The sequence below is a fragment of the Chiloscyllium plagiosum genome, chromosome 9, assembly GCF_004010195.1.
Source record: "Chiloscyllium plagiosum isolate BGI_BamShark_2017 chromosome 9, ASM401019v2, whole genome shotgun sequence".
NCBI classification, from domain to species: Eukaryota; Metazoa; Chordata; class Chondrichthyes; order Orectolobiformes; family Hemiscylliidae; genus Chiloscyllium; species Chiloscyllium plagiosum.
Genome location: NC_057718.1, coordinates 63250526 through 63267847, shown reverse-complemented (window position 1 = coordinate 63267847; position 17322 = coordinate 63250526).

Here is a 17322-nt window from a genome sequence, read left to right as displayed (position 1 = left end):
CATAGCACAACTGTCCCCAAAATGACAATCACCTTCCTTACAGATAGGATCTTAAATTTAGACATCTATCTGAATAACATTCACTTTTAAACCTGTTTGCACAAACCTTATCCAAGAATTTTCTCAATTCTTCTCTTTCAATCAAAAGTCCACCCTGTAAAAGATGCCATATTAGAGTTGCTATTTATGGATGGCACGGTGGCTCAGTGGTTAGCACTGCTGCCTCACAGCAACAGGGACCCAGGTTCAATTCCAGCCTTGGGTGACTGTCTGTGTGGAGTTTGCACATTCTCCCTGTGTCTGCGTGGGTTATCTCTGGGTGCTGTGGTTTACTCCCACAATTCAAAGATTTGGTGCAGGTCAGGTGAATTGGCCATGTTAAATTGCCTGTAGTGTTAGTCAAAGGGAAATGGGTCTGAGTGGATTACTGTTCGGAGGATCGGTGTGGACTTGTTGGGCCAAAGGGCCTGTTTCCACACTGTACGGAACCTAATCTAACAGAAACAGTGAGAGCTGTTATAACTTTAAAGCATTTCATTTGAATTAATTTTATATTGATCATTAAAAACCAGTCTGAATCGTCTACATAAAACAGCATGGGGACAAAACTGATTTCTACTCTCAGTTATGCCTTTTTATGATACCTGCAATCTTAATTTATTACAAACTATTAAACAGCTGAATAATTGTAGTGAAGCAGTAAATGATATTTTACTGGTAAGTTTCACCAACTAATTTATGAAAATTACAAAATAAATATCTACCAAAATTAGGCATCTTTGGGCTGAAAATTGTTCGGCTAGGTTTTTAAGAAAATTGTTGGCACCTTTGGAGATCATAGGGCAGTGAGAACAAGGGACAGCACTGATTGTGGTTCTGCAGCAGACCTCAGCCCTCAGTGGATTCAGGAAGAACATGCTGTTCCACTTGAAAATAAAACTTTTTGTTGGGTCTACTGAGCTACAGCATTCACTGGAAAGGTCTGTGGATGCTATGCTCAATGCTGATCAGTTCTGTTGAGGGGTCCTTGAACAGGAAGCATGAACATTTGCAAGGGATATATAATCTGGTAAGACCCCAAAAAGGATGTCTAAAATCTACTTTTACAATTTTGCAGTGCATATAATGCATATGTGGATGAGGAACTCTTATACTGCAGAACATCGAGCCTTCAAGTTTGTCCTTTCTGCTATCATTTTATTTCTTGAACTCTATCCTCCCTTTCCTACTTCATTCTTTTGACAGAAATTTCAAGACCTCATTTTGGACAGGAAAACACAACTTGCTTTTTTATGTAAGCTTCACATTGGCTAGTTGACTGAGATTTTCCCCTTTTCTGTTTAAATTTGAGGGCAAGTGTGTTGTGTCAACTAACTCACTGACTCCATTCCCAGAAAGCTCATTGGATCACATGCCAATCAGCTTGTTAAGAGCTGTTAGAAGATTGTGAGTTCAAAGCTTTTGCCAGCAGTTGAACATTTGGATGAGATTTTTTTTTCTTTTTTTTAAACAAAACAGAGTACTTCACGCACACTGATCCATCTCCCTCCGAGCCATCTCTCAGAGTGAACATTGCTATTTGTTTTTTTTCCATGTTGTGTGTGTGCAGGTGTGAGACACAGTGAAAAACACAAAATGTACAAATCTTTATTCAATTTCCACCACCAGGAAGAAAGGAATCACCCAAGTGGCCAGTGACAGCAGTGCCCTTCTTGGAGGGCAATGCTGCGTGATCAAACAGTGAAGGGCAGGGCAGGGATTAAATCAAAATAGAGTTGGAGGGGGAAATAATGCACTCCACTCCCTGTGGTGCACACCTTTCCCTGAACAGCTCAAGGATGTTGATGGAGACCGCATGCTCCTTCTCCAAAGACACCCGGGCTCTGAAGTAACAGTGGAAGAGGGGAAGGCAATCTGCCCTAATGACCCCCTCCACGACCCATTGCCTGGATCTGCTTGTGTCCAATTTGGCCAGGACCAGGAGCAGACTCATGAGGAGGTCCTCTGACCTGCCCTCCCCCCCCTCCATACCGGGTGCCCGAAGATCAGGAACATGGGACTGAAGTGCAACCAGAAACAGAGAAGAAGGTTTTAAAAAAATCAAAAAGGGAGTGCAAGCGCCCACACCTAATGGGACCTTGGGGCCAATGTGAAATTCTGTCCAGGCAGGGGTGAGCGTAGACGGGATTCCACCACACACCTGAGCATCCTTTGGCTGAGATTTTCCCCTTTTCTGTTTAAATTTGAGGGCAAGTGTGTTGTGTCAACTAACTCACTGACTCCATTCCCAGAAAGCTCATTGGATCACATGCCAATCAGCTTGTTAAGAGCTGACTGGTGAGCTTCTCGCTTATTGTCGATTCTGAACAGTGGTATCCCAGCTCACTAGGACCTGCTGGCCAACCAGCCAGTGGCTTCTGGCTGCTGAAAACTACCAGTTAAGACACACCCTTCAGCAGATCCAATGACAAGAAACTAAATCCTTTATTTTTATTTCCCATGGGGTGGGGGATAAAGGGAGACCCCACTCAGGGGGATCAAAGGTCAAGTTAGGGGAATGAATTCCAGAGGCCATGTTCATGCTCCACATCCGTGACCTCATTGACCCCAGACTGAGGAAAATGGAAACCGCTCTGACTCCAATCCAGCAGGCAGGTCACCCTGGTTATTCAGAGCTGAAAATGTGTTGCTGGAAAAGCGCAGCAGGTCAGGCAGCATCCAAGGAACAGAAGGAACAGGAGAATCGACGTTTCGGGCATAAGCTTCGATTCTCCTGTTCCTTGGATGCTACCTGACCTGCTGCGCTTTTCCAGCAACACATTTTCAGCTCTGATCTCCAGCATCTGCAGTCCTCACTTTCTCCACCCTGGTTATTCAGTTGGGAAGCTACCCTCTTTTGCTTCTGTTTTAGAAAGTAGGTGATGGTGGACGAAGCGAGTTGAGGGCCTTAAGTGGCCATTAAATAATGACTTAAGGGCCTTAGTTGCTCGTGACTCAGGAAAATTCCAAAATGGACCTTCCTACCAGCTCTTAATTGGTGAGATGTTGAAAAGGACTCAAGTACCTTTCCAGGGCCAACTTGCCCAATGATCATTCCTTTTTGCATCTATAATCTAATTTACCTCACAACTGCATTAAACGTCAATGTTGAAAAAACAAAGTTGCCTTCTTTTGGTGAGATATTAAACTAAAGAGTGGGGAGTTTACTTGATTTTCTGACCAAAACTTGCCTCTTAAAGAAAATCAGTTTAATTCATCATTTGTGTCTTTTGGTTTATCTAAATAGCTTAATTAAACTTGAAAATGTTAAGGTTTCAAATGCAACGTCACAAAAAGATTTAAATCACAAACATCTAGAGTTTGCTGGACTTAGTATTGGAGGTGGGTATGAGCAAAATTAGCACAGCCAGCTGGCATACTGGTTCCCCATGTTTCCAGGCCACTTTCACAGAGATAGCACTAGCATAAGCAGAGCTACAGGCCCATACAAGTAGTAAACAAGGTTCATTAAGACCCCATTTGGAGGCTGAATAAAGGCTAATTGAAATGTTCCTGTCAGCTCCAGTTTCCTGTGCTAGTAGGGATCAATTTAGATGCCTGGGGTCAGGCAGGGTGTGGCAGGCCTGGGTTCCAGCATGCCAGGCAGAGCCACCACAGGGTTGTGGGGCAATACCAACACCCCCATCCCTTCCCAATCTCCATCCCTGTCCCATCACCATGCTGGTGGCCTATCTATTGAATCTATTTCTTAATCTTGAAACAGGGAAGAAGTTGAAAAGGGAGCATTCTCTTTTATACTAACCATTGGACAACAAACATCTTTCCATTTGTTTTGGTGGGGGTGCAGGGACACCCTGTAAACATCCCAGTGAATGATGTTTAGTTTTCCAGGACAGGTTCCGTATTCAGAAACCGTCCCAAGTCTGTTTTCTGCCCTGAGGGAAATTCCAGTCCCTACTGTTTTGGTTTCTCATTGGGACACTGCAACTCAGGCCAAAATATGGAAGAGCTATAGTTCCTGTTGTACTATAATGTCCAAATTCCAATTGGATGGGTGGGATAACTCCTCATTCTGTCTTTCCCAGCTTCCATAATCAGTTTTAAAACTGCTGCAGATATACTATCACTATTTTATTCTTTAATCCAGCTGTAAGCAGACATGGGTTCCCTGTTGGACCTTTACGAAGCTACACACTATTCAGTGTATTCCAACCCAGAGGGAATCAATTATTTTACAGTGCTGTTTATGGTTCCCCTTCAGAACAACTTTACACCTTTTTACATTGAAGGGGCAATCTGTTGAGGTTGCCTGCCTCTTCAAGTAAGAGAAGCGAAATGGCACTGCACCTTTTTTGGGAAAGAAACATTAGCTCTGTTTTCTCTCCACAGACACTGCCAGACCTGCTGAGTTTCTCCAGCACTTTCTGCCTTTGTTTCAGATTTCCAGCATTTGCAATTCCTTGCTTTATTTCATTTTCTTAGAGTCCATCTGCAGCAGGCAGCTGAAATATTTCGAATTACTAGATTTAATAAGAGTTGTTAGTTTTCCATCTCCCATGATCTGTTTCAGGAACTATATTGAGTGTTTGAGAGGTTTCAATAACAGTGGCAGAAAATTAATGACAAAGGCAAGAGAGATTCTGTAGGTTTAGCTGTTCTTAAAAAGACCATTCTTATTTTATATGAATACGTCCTGAAATAACTCCACAGAGGCCAGTATCCAGTAATGTAATCTAATCTAATCTAATCTAAATAAATAGAGCTTGAGCCTTGTTCGGGGGTAGGTGCTATAACAGGTATACAGTGAGTGTGAGGGAGTAGACAGAATACAGTGACACTTATAAAAAATGTGGGCTGCACGGTGACACAGTGGCTAGTACTGCTGCCTCACAACGCCAGAGACCCGGGTTCAATTCCCGCCTCAGGTGACTGACTGTGTGGAGTTTGCACGTTCTCCCCGTGTCTGCGTGGGTTTCCTCCGGGTGCTCCGGTTTCCTCCCACAGTCCAAAGATGTGCAGGTCAGGTGAATTGGCCATGCTAAATTGCCCGTAGTGTTAGGTAAGGGGTAAATGTAGGGGTATGGGTGGGTTGCGCTTCGGCGGGTCGGTGTGGACTTGTTGGGCCGAAGGGCCTGTTTCCACACTGTAATGTAATCTAATCTAAATCTAATCTGTCACCATGTCACCCTTTATTTACATCTGCAGACTACTTGACTCTGGTCCAGTTGTCAGCCAGGGCTCCCCGATAGGACCAGGTTAACAGCCCCAATCAGGGAACTCATATTCCATGTGTCCACTTGGCTGACCTCATTACAATCACTACCCAACCAAACTGTTCTGTTGTTGTTAATTTTGCTTTTACAAAACCTGTTTCTCTAATCATAAAGATCACAGAATAGAAGTAAAACAAAACCAAAATACATCAGAAATAGAGAATCTGTGCTGAAATTTGCCACAATCATTCAAAGCCCGTACCATCCGACTTTACTGCCACTGCGCTGGAATAGGAAGCCAGTGCCAATAATGTTACCCCTGAGCGTGTGCTCTCTGCAGTTGCATTCATAGCAAACGCAACCTTCATAGATAAGGTTGACAATTTGGATTGAATTCGATGGAGCTAATAGGTATAGGTATAATAGGTAGACAAGAAATGATCAACAGTTTCTGAGTTTAGCTAGCATAGGAAAGAGTTACATACAGATAAGGAAGGACACCATTTCGACTAGGACAAAACATCCATCCTAGGACAAGCCAAACAAAGAGAATTCCGAGAAGCATGGCATTCTAATCGGAATTCTATCAACAAACACATCGAGTTAGACCCCACCTACCACCCCCTGAGAAAAAGAGCAGGAAGTGACTTCACCACAGGCAATGACATCACCAACCCAAAGAAACCCAAACATATAAATAGAAAGCAGGAATTATCAGCAGTACTTCACCTGAGGCCCACTGAAGATATTAGGCAAACCAGAGTTTAGATCAGAGTGGAAAAGCACAGCAGTCAGGCAGCATCCAAGGAGCAGGAAAATCAACGATTCGGGCAAAAGCCTGATGAAGGGCTTTTGCCCGAAATGTCAATTTCCCTGCTCCACTGAAGATATTACCTAGTAGGGTGATGAAACGTCTGGAAATGAACCTTTCAGCTCAGCGAGCAAACCTACATCCAGAACCTCAACCTGAGCTACAAATCTTCTCAAAACTCGCTAAGTTATGTAAAATATTGGTGCGGGTCTTCTGTCTCTGGATATTTGGACACCATCCTATCCCAAAAGATGTATGTGGAACACCTTGGAAGTCCCAACACAATGACTGAGTGAACTGCCTGGGAAATTTATTCTTCTAATAGGCAAAAATCCAATGCCTGGAAACCTCTGTAAAACACTCCAACTATGGGTAAGAGGCAGAGATTTTGGAGGATACTGTCTTATTTACTTGGATCGTTAGCCAGGAAAGAAATTTAAGAAGGAATTTAAGGAAGTTCTAACTGCTAGTTCACTGGGCTACTGAGCTCATCACCAACACCATTCACCCTCCCCACTCTCCACTACCCCCCCCCAATCCATCTAGTGAGATGGCAGTGGAGTAAAGCTCCTGGGCTCAAGGTTCATCTACTCCATCTGATTTTCTTTTCATTTATTTTCTTTTTTTCTCTCTTCTCTCGTTTCTTTTCTCTCTGTTATTTTGTTCTACTTACCTCTTGGTGAAGAGCTTGGTTGCAGCAACAGCATTAGCAGCGACGACTGGGCCCAGTAGCGTAAACTTGTGGCAGCGGCATCGGAGACAAATTTGGGTTTGCGATGGCTCCTGCATCAACAAGGTGGTCCTGGCACCAACTAATGGCTGCTGCAGCAGAGGCACGTTTAGGTTCTCCGTAGCGTCGGCGTCTGATGCAGATTCATAGAGGTGGTGGCGGAAGCGAGTTTGGGCCCAGTATGAAATCTGGCAGCATTGGCTGCGTCAGCGAGTGGACTCATGGCAGCGGCGGAGTCAAGTTTGATTCCGTGTGGTACCCGGCAGCATTGGTGGTGTCTGCATTGGCAAGGTCTAGTGAGGTCACATAGTGGTGAGGGCATCAGTGAAGGCAGGTGGCGATTTTTGTTCCAGCTGCAGTGACTCAGCAAAGCGGACCTGACCACCAAACCCATGGCGGAGCACATCATAAGAGGAGCTGTAAAGTTGTCACTTGTTCTTTATTTCTTCATTCTTCTGCCTTTATATTCTTTGTTTTGCTTTATTTTTCTGTGTTTTAAGATGGCGCTGGAGAGTGGCAAATAGATTAGATTACTTACAGTGTGGAAACAGGCCCTTCAGCCCAACAAGTCCACACCGCCCCGCCGAAGCGCAACCCACCCATACTCCTACGTTTACCCCTTACCTAACACTACGGGCAATTTAGCATGGCCAATTCACCTGGCCTGCACATCTTTGTGACTGTGGGAGGAAACCGGAGCACCCGGAGGAAACCCACGCAGACACGGGGAGAATGTGCAAACTCCACACAGTCAGTCGCCGGAGGCGGGAATTGAACCCGGGTCTCTGGCGCTGTGAGGCAGCAGTGCTAACCACTGTGCCACCGTGCCGCCCAATATATGCAGAACTTTTCACTGTGCTTTGTAACAAGATACATGTGACAATAAAGAAATAAAATCAAATCAGATCAAAACACTCAAGGCTCCCCCAACCCCAACCCACCTAGATACCTCCTCAGGTGTCTCAACTCCTGACACAACCCACCTACTCCTCATATCCAGCCTATTCCCTCAGCCTCAACCCTATCCCATACAGCCTGTTCTGATATAAAGTGATAGTTCTATTGCTGTGCAATCCCATGTTATAAGAAAATTGTGTAATAGCAGCGCCATTTAAACCCATGCGATCAAAATCACATTCTTGCCAATGCAGGTAAGTAACGTTCATGTACTACAAATATTGATCTAAATTTCTCAATCACATTATAACGAATTTGCGTTGAAAAAACGTGTGTTATAGCAGAATCGAATGTATTCACTGCTTCACTCACTTGCTACCCTACACTTCACCCACTTACCTTGCAAATGTAATTCTCACCATAGCTTCTCAAAGAGACTTTGAGACCCTTCATCTGTCTTTACCTATTGGAATATGTCAAATGACGCTGTAAAAATGGGGTGTGGCATCCATGTAGATTCTCAACCCTGTTCTTTGCAAGGATTGCTGCACTGTGTCCACTGCATAGAAGTCAGGCTTGAAAACTGTAGGAAAGTAAATGGGTAATATTTTGCCTGACCTGGACCAAAAATTGGTGTTTTGACTGAGAGCAGAAGACTTTCCCCAGTACAATAATCAGGTCTGGAGGAAACAAAAGCAGATTCATTGATAGAGAATGTGAGATAGGGGTGAAAGTGGCAATGTTGCAGAAATAGAAGTATGGGGGCTTGGAGATATACAACTTAAAATTCAGCTTCATTGGTTTAAATGGTGCTGGTATTACACAATTTTCTTATAACGCAGGATTGCACAGGAATGGAACTATCACATTATATCATAACAGATTGTACAGGATGGGGTTGAGGCTGAGGGGGTAGGTTGGATTGAGGAGTAGTTGGGTTGCGTCAGGAGCTGAGAGTTGACACCAAAACTGCAAATAGTTTTGTTAAGCCTGGGAATGGAATTTGCAGTTGGACTACAAAGAAACCAGGACCAATTTTAACAGGGGACAGGAGAAACTGAGCACAAATTTCGGCCATGACTCATCTGAAAACCAAGGAGAGAAAAGAAAGTTTGAAAAATGAGCAGCAGTTGGAAAGGTCACAGAAGTTGAAGGTACATTTTCTGAGGCAGTTATATGGTGTTTTTAAAGGGGTAAGAAATTTTTCCAGAGCACTAGGAATCAATGATGAACAAGGGAATGGTCAGGGAAGCTTAAGGAAGTTTTGATATTGAGAATAGACAGGTGAAGCCTTTAATGAAAATAGTGAGAATCTAGTGAACAAAGTGGTGGGAAAAGAATGTTTAGAAATGGACAAAAACATATATTCAAATTTTTCTCAGCACATGTATCTCACAACTGATTGAAGCATCAAGCTTGTGAAAGGAAAAAATTATACATTAAATTTAACATAAAACGAACCATTTCCTGAAGAACTACTGCATCCAGACTCTCTTTGTGCTGGAACTAGATAGTGTAATATTGGTGAAGCACCTTTACATCTGCTCTCAGTTTCAGGCTATATTTGAGTGTCTTCTGAAAGTATTTGCTACTTCCTTCTGTAGGTGCTCCCATATGAAGAAAATGAATAGCATCTCACAAGCAGCACAGCCCTTTCATTGACTTTGCAGCTATTTTGTATGTAAGTCAAAGATTGGCTCCCTCTCTCTCTCACTGCTCCTTTTAACTTTTTGTTTAAATTCGTCAATAGCTTTTCCTCCCCTTAGCAATCGTAGTGCAACACAACTTTCCCAAACCTTGCAGGAAACTGAGAACTGCTATGACATTGGCATATAGAGTCATAGAGTCATAGCGATTTACGGCATGGAAACAGACCCTTCGGTCCAATCGCCCATTCTTTCTTCCCTTCATCCCATAATTGGCAATCAAGTGTTTAACTATAAAACTCTTGCTCTGTAATTATATTCCTGAACCATTGTGCCTCTGAACATTCCTTTGGACATCCTTCTGGTCCCTTAGGATTCTCTTTAAGAAGTATTCTTTTGCTATCCTGTCTAGTATCTCTTTCTGGGTTCAGTCTCCATCTTATTCCATCAGTTTGGAGGTGCTAAATGAATCAAGTTGTTGTTGTACTGCTATAGCAAAGGAGTCTAAAAAGGTTTGAAATCAGAAAAGGCTGAACCATTCCTTTCTCTGAACATTTACAATTTACATTGTGACATGCATGGGAAGCAGGCTTTCTATATTACAGCCCACAAACATATTTCGTAAAACCCTGACATAACAAAGGTATGCTGTCATCATTGAACTATATTCAGGAACAGCCACCTCCTTCCATTGAAAGAGGCAGAAAAAGGAAGAAAACAAGGTGATGAGAAACATAGCAAGGCAATACTCAGTGAAAAGGATATGGAATCAATTTTATTCCAGCTGCTTCTCCTGCAGCAGGTGCCAGTTTTTTAGTTTCATCTTTTTATAACCTCAGTTCACTTTCTCATTCCAGAATTCTCCACTTTAATGAGTCTTTGTCACTTCTTGACTGTAGCATGAACTTATCTAACTCATCACATAATTTTCCTTTTATCTAGTTTGGACAGACTGGAATTTCAATAGGATTTGTATCCATAGGTGACTTTGGAGACAAAAATTCAAATTCATTCATCTTGTGCAATTTACATTGTTTTTCTATATTACTTTCTCTTGAAGTACTGACTGATCTTGGTCCAATGCTGTTGTTGGATCAAAGGTTTTTTAAGTAATTGCCAGCTGCTTTACATTTTGCCAAGTTTGTATCAGTTGTGACAATTGTCAGAGCTGTCTGTTATCTTCTTCCAAGTGAGGTAAAATCACCTGCTAATTATGGTGATCTTTAGATTCTTCTGATTCAGGTAATGAATTCCTGAGACTTTTCTCTGTGAACCAACACATGTAGGACAAAGGTAAGTCTGTATTTGTGAGCCCTATATAAATGATTATAGTAAAACTGTTATGAAACAATTTCAAATAATACATCATATGGAATCCAGGGAGATATAGACATTTGGATATAAAATTGGTTTGAAGGTAGGAGACAGAAGGTGTGGGTAGAGGGTTGCTTTTCAGACCGGACGCCTGTGACCAGCGGTGTGCCACAAGGATTGGTGCTGGGTACACTGCTTTTTGTCGTATATATAAATGATTTGGATGTGACAGGATTTGAATAGGAGTAATGGTTAGTAAGTTTGCAGATGACACCAAAATTGATGGTTTATTGGATAGTGAAGAAGGTTATCTCAGAGTACAACAGAACCTTGATCAGATGGGCCAATAGTCTGAGGATTGGCAGATGGAGTTTAATTTTTTAATAAACGTGAGGTTTGCATTTTGGTAAGGCAAATCAAGGCAGGACCCATACGTTTAATGGTAGGGTCCTGGGGAGTGTTGCTGAACAAAGAGACCTTGTGGTGGAGGTTCATAATTCCTGTAAGGTGGAGTCACAGGTAGACAAGGTAGTGAAGAAGGCATTCAGTACACTTGCCTTTGTTAGTCAGTGCCTTGAGTTTAGGAGTTGGGATATCATGTTACCGCTGTACAGGACATTGATTAGGCTACTTTTAGAATACTGCATTCAATTCTGGTCTCCCTGTTATAGGAAAGACGTTGTTGAACTTGAGAGGATGCAGAAAAGATTTACAAGGATGTTGCTGGCATTGGAGCGTTTGAGCTATAGGGAAAGACTGAATAGGCTGGGGCTATTGTCATGAGGGGCATGGATACAGTGAATAGCCAAGATCTTTTCTCCATGGTGGGGGAGTCTAAAACTAGAGGGCATAACTTTAGGGTGAAAGGGGAAAGATTTAAAATAGACCTAAGGGCAACCTTTTCACGCAGAGGGTGATGCATGTATGGAATGAACTGCCAGAGGAAATGGTGGAGGCTGGTACAATAACAACATTTAAAAGGCATCTGGACAAGTACATGATTAGGAAGGGTTTAGAGGGATATGGGCCAAATGCTGGCAAATGTGACTAGATTAATTGAGATTACTTGGTTGGGCGAGTTGGACCACAGGGTCTGTTTCCATGCTGTATGTTTTGATAGCTAAGATTCAATTATTGTAGATTTCAGGCTTCACTGGGAGGGCAAATAAGCCATCACAAAGAACTGGCCACTGTATTTTTAAATTCCTTACATCATGTTGTCTGGTTCTAGTTAGAAACAATGGCACTTTACACTCAAACGTCTGGAGCTTTATTGAGTATATTTCTTGCATGTGTCACATGAACTGATGCGCTGTTATGTGGCTCATACCTGTAGTGCAATGGTACATACTTGAAAATACAGTTTTAAAAATGTAGGCAAAATAATTCAGAGTCTTTTCTATTTGTTTCACATTAAATACAGTCAGAGCTATGGATACACAATGACAGGATAATTAAAATTATTTTCTTTGCATTGCAAGTTTAAACCTTCAAAATTAGTTTCCCGATTTTGCAGTTACGTGGTCTCAATATGCATATAAATTGGTGACTGATTATTAAGATATGTGTCTTTACTTAGTACTACCTATAGCAGGAGTCTGGTAATCTGCGTGAGGAGACAATTAAAGTCCTTCATAACCATTATGCCATTCAATGGAACCCAGTGCTAATCTCAGAAATATTTAATATATAATAAACATGTCGGTAATCAATGATTACGGGATATCATGCAGTTTCTCCTTTAACTTTGCACAGTGCAGTGGTAAATGGAAAATCCAGGCAGCATCAGAAAAGCAGAAAAAAAACAGAAGAATCCTAAATACTTTTGGAGAGATGAGAAGATGTAGGGGTAAGCCAGAAGAACCTGACAAAGCTGCATGTGACAATGCTGTCAAACCTAACAGCAGGACCTTGTTGTCAGTGTTTTTGGATCTAGTGGATGATATTGACAACCTGGCTGGCAGCTGGGAATGAAAACCATCAGAAGGATGGTATACTGGCATAGGCAGTTTGAGCTTTGATCCACATATTTAACCATTTAAGCTCTCTGAGTTTCTCTTGCTCATTATGGAGGGTTTAATATTGAGTTCGATCTTAATTTGCTTGGCTACACCCAAGTTATGTTGAATTTTTTGAAGGGTTATTTGTCATGCGGTCCAGTGAGTCGTCTTATGGATGTTACTAAAATAAATCCTACCGCATCCAATACCATGTCCTTCACCTCCAATTCTAGCCTCCTCTTACCACCCTCTCTTTCCAGAACAACTTATCACTGAGCAGATATCCACAAAAAGACTGCCATCCCTTGCATCAGTGCCATCTTTGAAAATCTGTTGTGCACTTAGACAAGCATTGGCAATTCAGCATTGCCTCAGTGGCATATCAACCACAAAGACACATTGTCCACACCACAAAGCTGGCATATCTAATACTTCCTCATACATACAATCCCATTCTCTCACCCTAGTCATTGTTTTAGCATTGCATCACACACTTTACCTGTCCTTAGATACATTTCATCTGAACATCCTCTATGTTAATGCTAGCCTGTCTCTAATGCCCACAGCTATTCCACAGCTTGTTATTGTTCAAGAGAAGAACATTACACACAGGCAAACAATCAATTCCAGACATAAGCTTTATTTACAGACACCAAAAGCAAAGACAAACAAAACTAATAGAGGCTGAGTTTTGCATCAGATGTTGATCAAATACTATTTTACGGTCTGCCATTGTCTGCTGGATCCAGCTCCCTTCTACTGCAACTATTCTACTATTGAATATCTTTAGAGAGAAAACAGAGTTAATGTTTCAAGTCCAGTGACCCTTCATCAGAAGTGAAGATAGTTGGTGGAGTGTATGCTGATGATGGAGTGGGGGAGGGAGAAATAATAGAGTACATGGACACAGTACCCAGCGAAAGAGAGACAGAGAGAGTGAAAGTGAGAGAGAAGGAGATAATAGCTAGCTAGGGTGTTAATGAAAGTATAAATCTTTGAAAATGGTTTGTCTGGGCTTCGAGCAACCTATACATTGCCTGTCGGAGTGTAGGGGAAGAGAATGAACAATGGAGAGGGTGTTTATATTCTGAAATTGTTAAACTCAATGTTGAGTCCTGAAAGTTGTAAGGTGGAAGATAGGGCGTTGTTCCTTCAGCTCTCATTGAGCCTCAGTGGAGCACTGCAACAGACCTGAGACAGAAATGTTGGCCAGCGAGCATGGTTGCATGTTTTTCCGAGGCAGTAACCAGAAACTCAGTCACAAGAGCCTAGGTATTTGGCAAAACGGTCACCCAGTCTGCCTTCAGTCTCCCCAGTGTACAGAAGATCGCATTCCAAGAAGCGATTACAGTAAACTAGATTGAATAAAGTGCAGGTTTTAACCTGAAAGGTGCGTCTGGGTCCTTGGATCATGAGGAGGGAGGAGGTAAATGGACATCTCCTGTACTGCATCTCCTGAGATTGCATCGGAAGGAGCCATAGGAGTACAGGGGTGTGTTGGAAGTGGAGGAGCAGTGGACCAGGGTGACCCAGAGGGAATGGAACTGTGAAATGCTGACAAGGAGGGGAGGGGAATATGTGACTGATGCTGGCATCCCACTGGGGGTGACAAAATGATGGCTTATGATCTTTTGGATACAGAGGTTGCACTGGATCTAAATCCTTCTCCAGCAAGTGTTCAAGTAGCTCTGTATTCTTCTGTACAGTTGTGGGTCTGGCTACCCTACGTACCTCTTCTGCATTCACAGCAACATTTATTTCCACTTGCTTACTTATAGTTACAGTAACAATCGAATCCATGGCATTTTTGTTTTGATTTCCATTTTCAGATTAATTCTTACAAACTGCAACTAGTCCCATGGGTTCCCCTTGCATCTTCAGGCATTCTAAGTAAATGTGATTCATTTTGTTACAATAGAAGAACTGCATCATCAATTTTCACCTCTGCCCTGAGCACTTTCCTTCCAGATCTGAGAAGGAAATCTTAGCTTGTTCCCAGCTCTTTACCCTGCCTTTTTAATCTTGCTTTTACCCTCCCACTTCCTATTCTTTAAATTTATGAGATGTCAGCAAAAAAAGATTTAGTTTTATGGATCAGCTCATAATCGCCATTATTGCTACCTGAATAACAGTTGGAACTCTAAAGTCCTCAACATGGATTCTTATTGCAAAAGGTAGTGAGTTTTAAAATTCCTCTAAGAAAATAATTTCTCTATGAGCTTCATACATGATTTAACCTTCTAATGTTTGCATCCACTTCTCAAAATTACTTTCCTTAAGCTTTTCAGATCCAATGTAGGTTTGCTCAGACTGGTTGCTTAAATTCCAGAACCTCTGCCGATAAGCCTCACTCATATGCAGCCAACACAGCTTCTTGTTTAACAGCATCGTACTCCCTGGAAACCCCATCTGATAGTGAAGCATAAATTTCCTGAGCTTCACTCACCAACCTGCTCTGCATGGGTGATTTCCTGCAATTCATTGGCCTTGCAATTTTCTCAAACAACGTGAGTGCCAGCACATCCGCTTTCTCAAATTTGGAAAAGGCCCACACAAACTTAAATATTGTGACTTCAAGTCTGTTATCATAACCTGCATCAGCATCTGATGTCTTTTTTCACATTCATCCCTTGAAGCTGATATTCATGTTCTCTCTCTTTATCTCTCTTTCTCTTTGCAATTTTAATTCTCGTGTTCTCATTTCCATTGCCTATCTTTTTAATTCTAACACCCTTTCCTTATCTCTCTCTTTGGCATCTCTAGTTTCTTTATTTTGTCCTCATGTTCAAGCTGCTTTCGCCAAAACTGAATATTACCTGACTCAAATATGTCAATACCCAGGTCTGGTCTCTCTTGTATTTCTATTACACCCAAATATTACTTACTTTATTCATTTGTGTGATGTGGGCATTACTGGCTCAGCCAGTATTTATTGCCTGTCACAACTTGCCCTTGAGAGGGTGGTGGTGAATTGCTTTCTTGAACTGCTGCTGTCCACCTGCTGTGGGTTGTCTCATAATGCCGTTAGGGAGAGAATTCCAGGATTTTGACCCAGCAACACTGGGTGAAACAGCAATGAACTTCTATGTCAGGATGGTGAGTAGTGTGGAGGATAAATTGCAGATTGGTGGTATTCCCATGTATCTGCTGCCCTTATCCTTCCAGATAGAAATGGTCATGGGTTTGGAAGGCACTGTCTGAGGATCTTTGGTGACTTTCTGTAGTGTATCTTGTAGATTGTACACACTGCTGCTACTGAGTGTTGCTGGTGGAGGGAGTGAATGTTTGTGGATGTAGTGCCAATCAAGTGGGCTGCTTTGACACGGATGGTGTAAAGCTTCTTGAGTGGTGTTGGAGCAGCACTCATCCAGGCAATGGGAATATTCCATCACACTCCTGACTTATGCCTTGTGGACAGGCTTTGGGGAGTCAGGAAGTGAGTTACTCACCACAGTATTCGTAGCCTCTGACCTGCTCTTCTAGCCACTGTGTTTATGAGATGTGTCCAGTTGAGTTTTTGGTGAATGGGATATTGACAGTGGCGTATTCAGTGATGGTAAACCATTGAATGTCAAAAGGCGGTGGTTGGACTGTCTCTTTTTGGCGATGGTCATGGCCTGGCATTTCTGTGACATGAATATTACTTGTCACTTGTCAGCCCAAGCTTGGGTATTGTCCAGATCTTGTTGCATTTGAACAGTATCTAAGGAGTCACAAATTGTGTTGAACATTGTGTGCAACCATCAGTGAACATCCCCACTTCTAACATGATGATGGAGTGATGCTCATCGAAGAAGCAGCTGAAGATGGTTGGGCCTAACGAACTAACCTGAGCAAGGCCTGCAGATATATATTAGAACTGAGATGACTGACCTCCAACAACCACAATCATCTGCAATGAGTAGGCCATTTGCCTCCAATACCCATTGACTCCCATTTTGTTCCTTGATGCCAGATGTGGTCAAATGCAGCCTTGATGTCAAAGGCTGTCACTCTCACCTCACCTCTGGTATTCAACTCTTTTATCCATGTTTGAACCAAGGCTGGAATGAAACCAGGAGCTGAGGGCCCTGGCGGAACCCAAACTGGGCATCACTGAATAATTAGCAAGTTATTGCTGAGAAGGTGCTGCTTGATAGCACAGTTTATGACACCTTCCAGCACTTTTTTGATGATCAAGAGTAGACTGATGTAGCAGTAATTGGCCCATATTTTATCTACTGAACATGCTTGGGCAATTTTACACATTGTCAGGCAGATGCCAGTATTGTAACTGTACTGGAACAGCTTGGCTAGGGGAACAGCAAGTTCTGGAACATAAGTCTTCAGTATTATTGCTGGAATAATGTCAGAACCCCTAGCCTTTGCAGTGTCCAGTGCCTCCAACCATTTCTTAATATCACACGGAGTGAATCGAATTGGCTGAAGACTGATAACTGTGATGCTGGGGACCCCTGGAGGAGATCAAGATGGGTCATCCATTTGGTACTTCTGTTAAAGATTGTTGCAAAACCTTCAGCCTTTGGTTTTGCACTGATGTGTTGGGCTCTTCCATCATTAAGAAAGGAGATACTTGTGGAGCCTCCCCCTCCAGTGAGTTGTTCAATTGTCCACCATCATTCACAACTGAATGTAACAGGACTGCAGAGCTTAGATCTGATCCTTTGGTTGTGGGCTCCCTTTGCTCTGTCCATCACTTGCTGCTTATGTT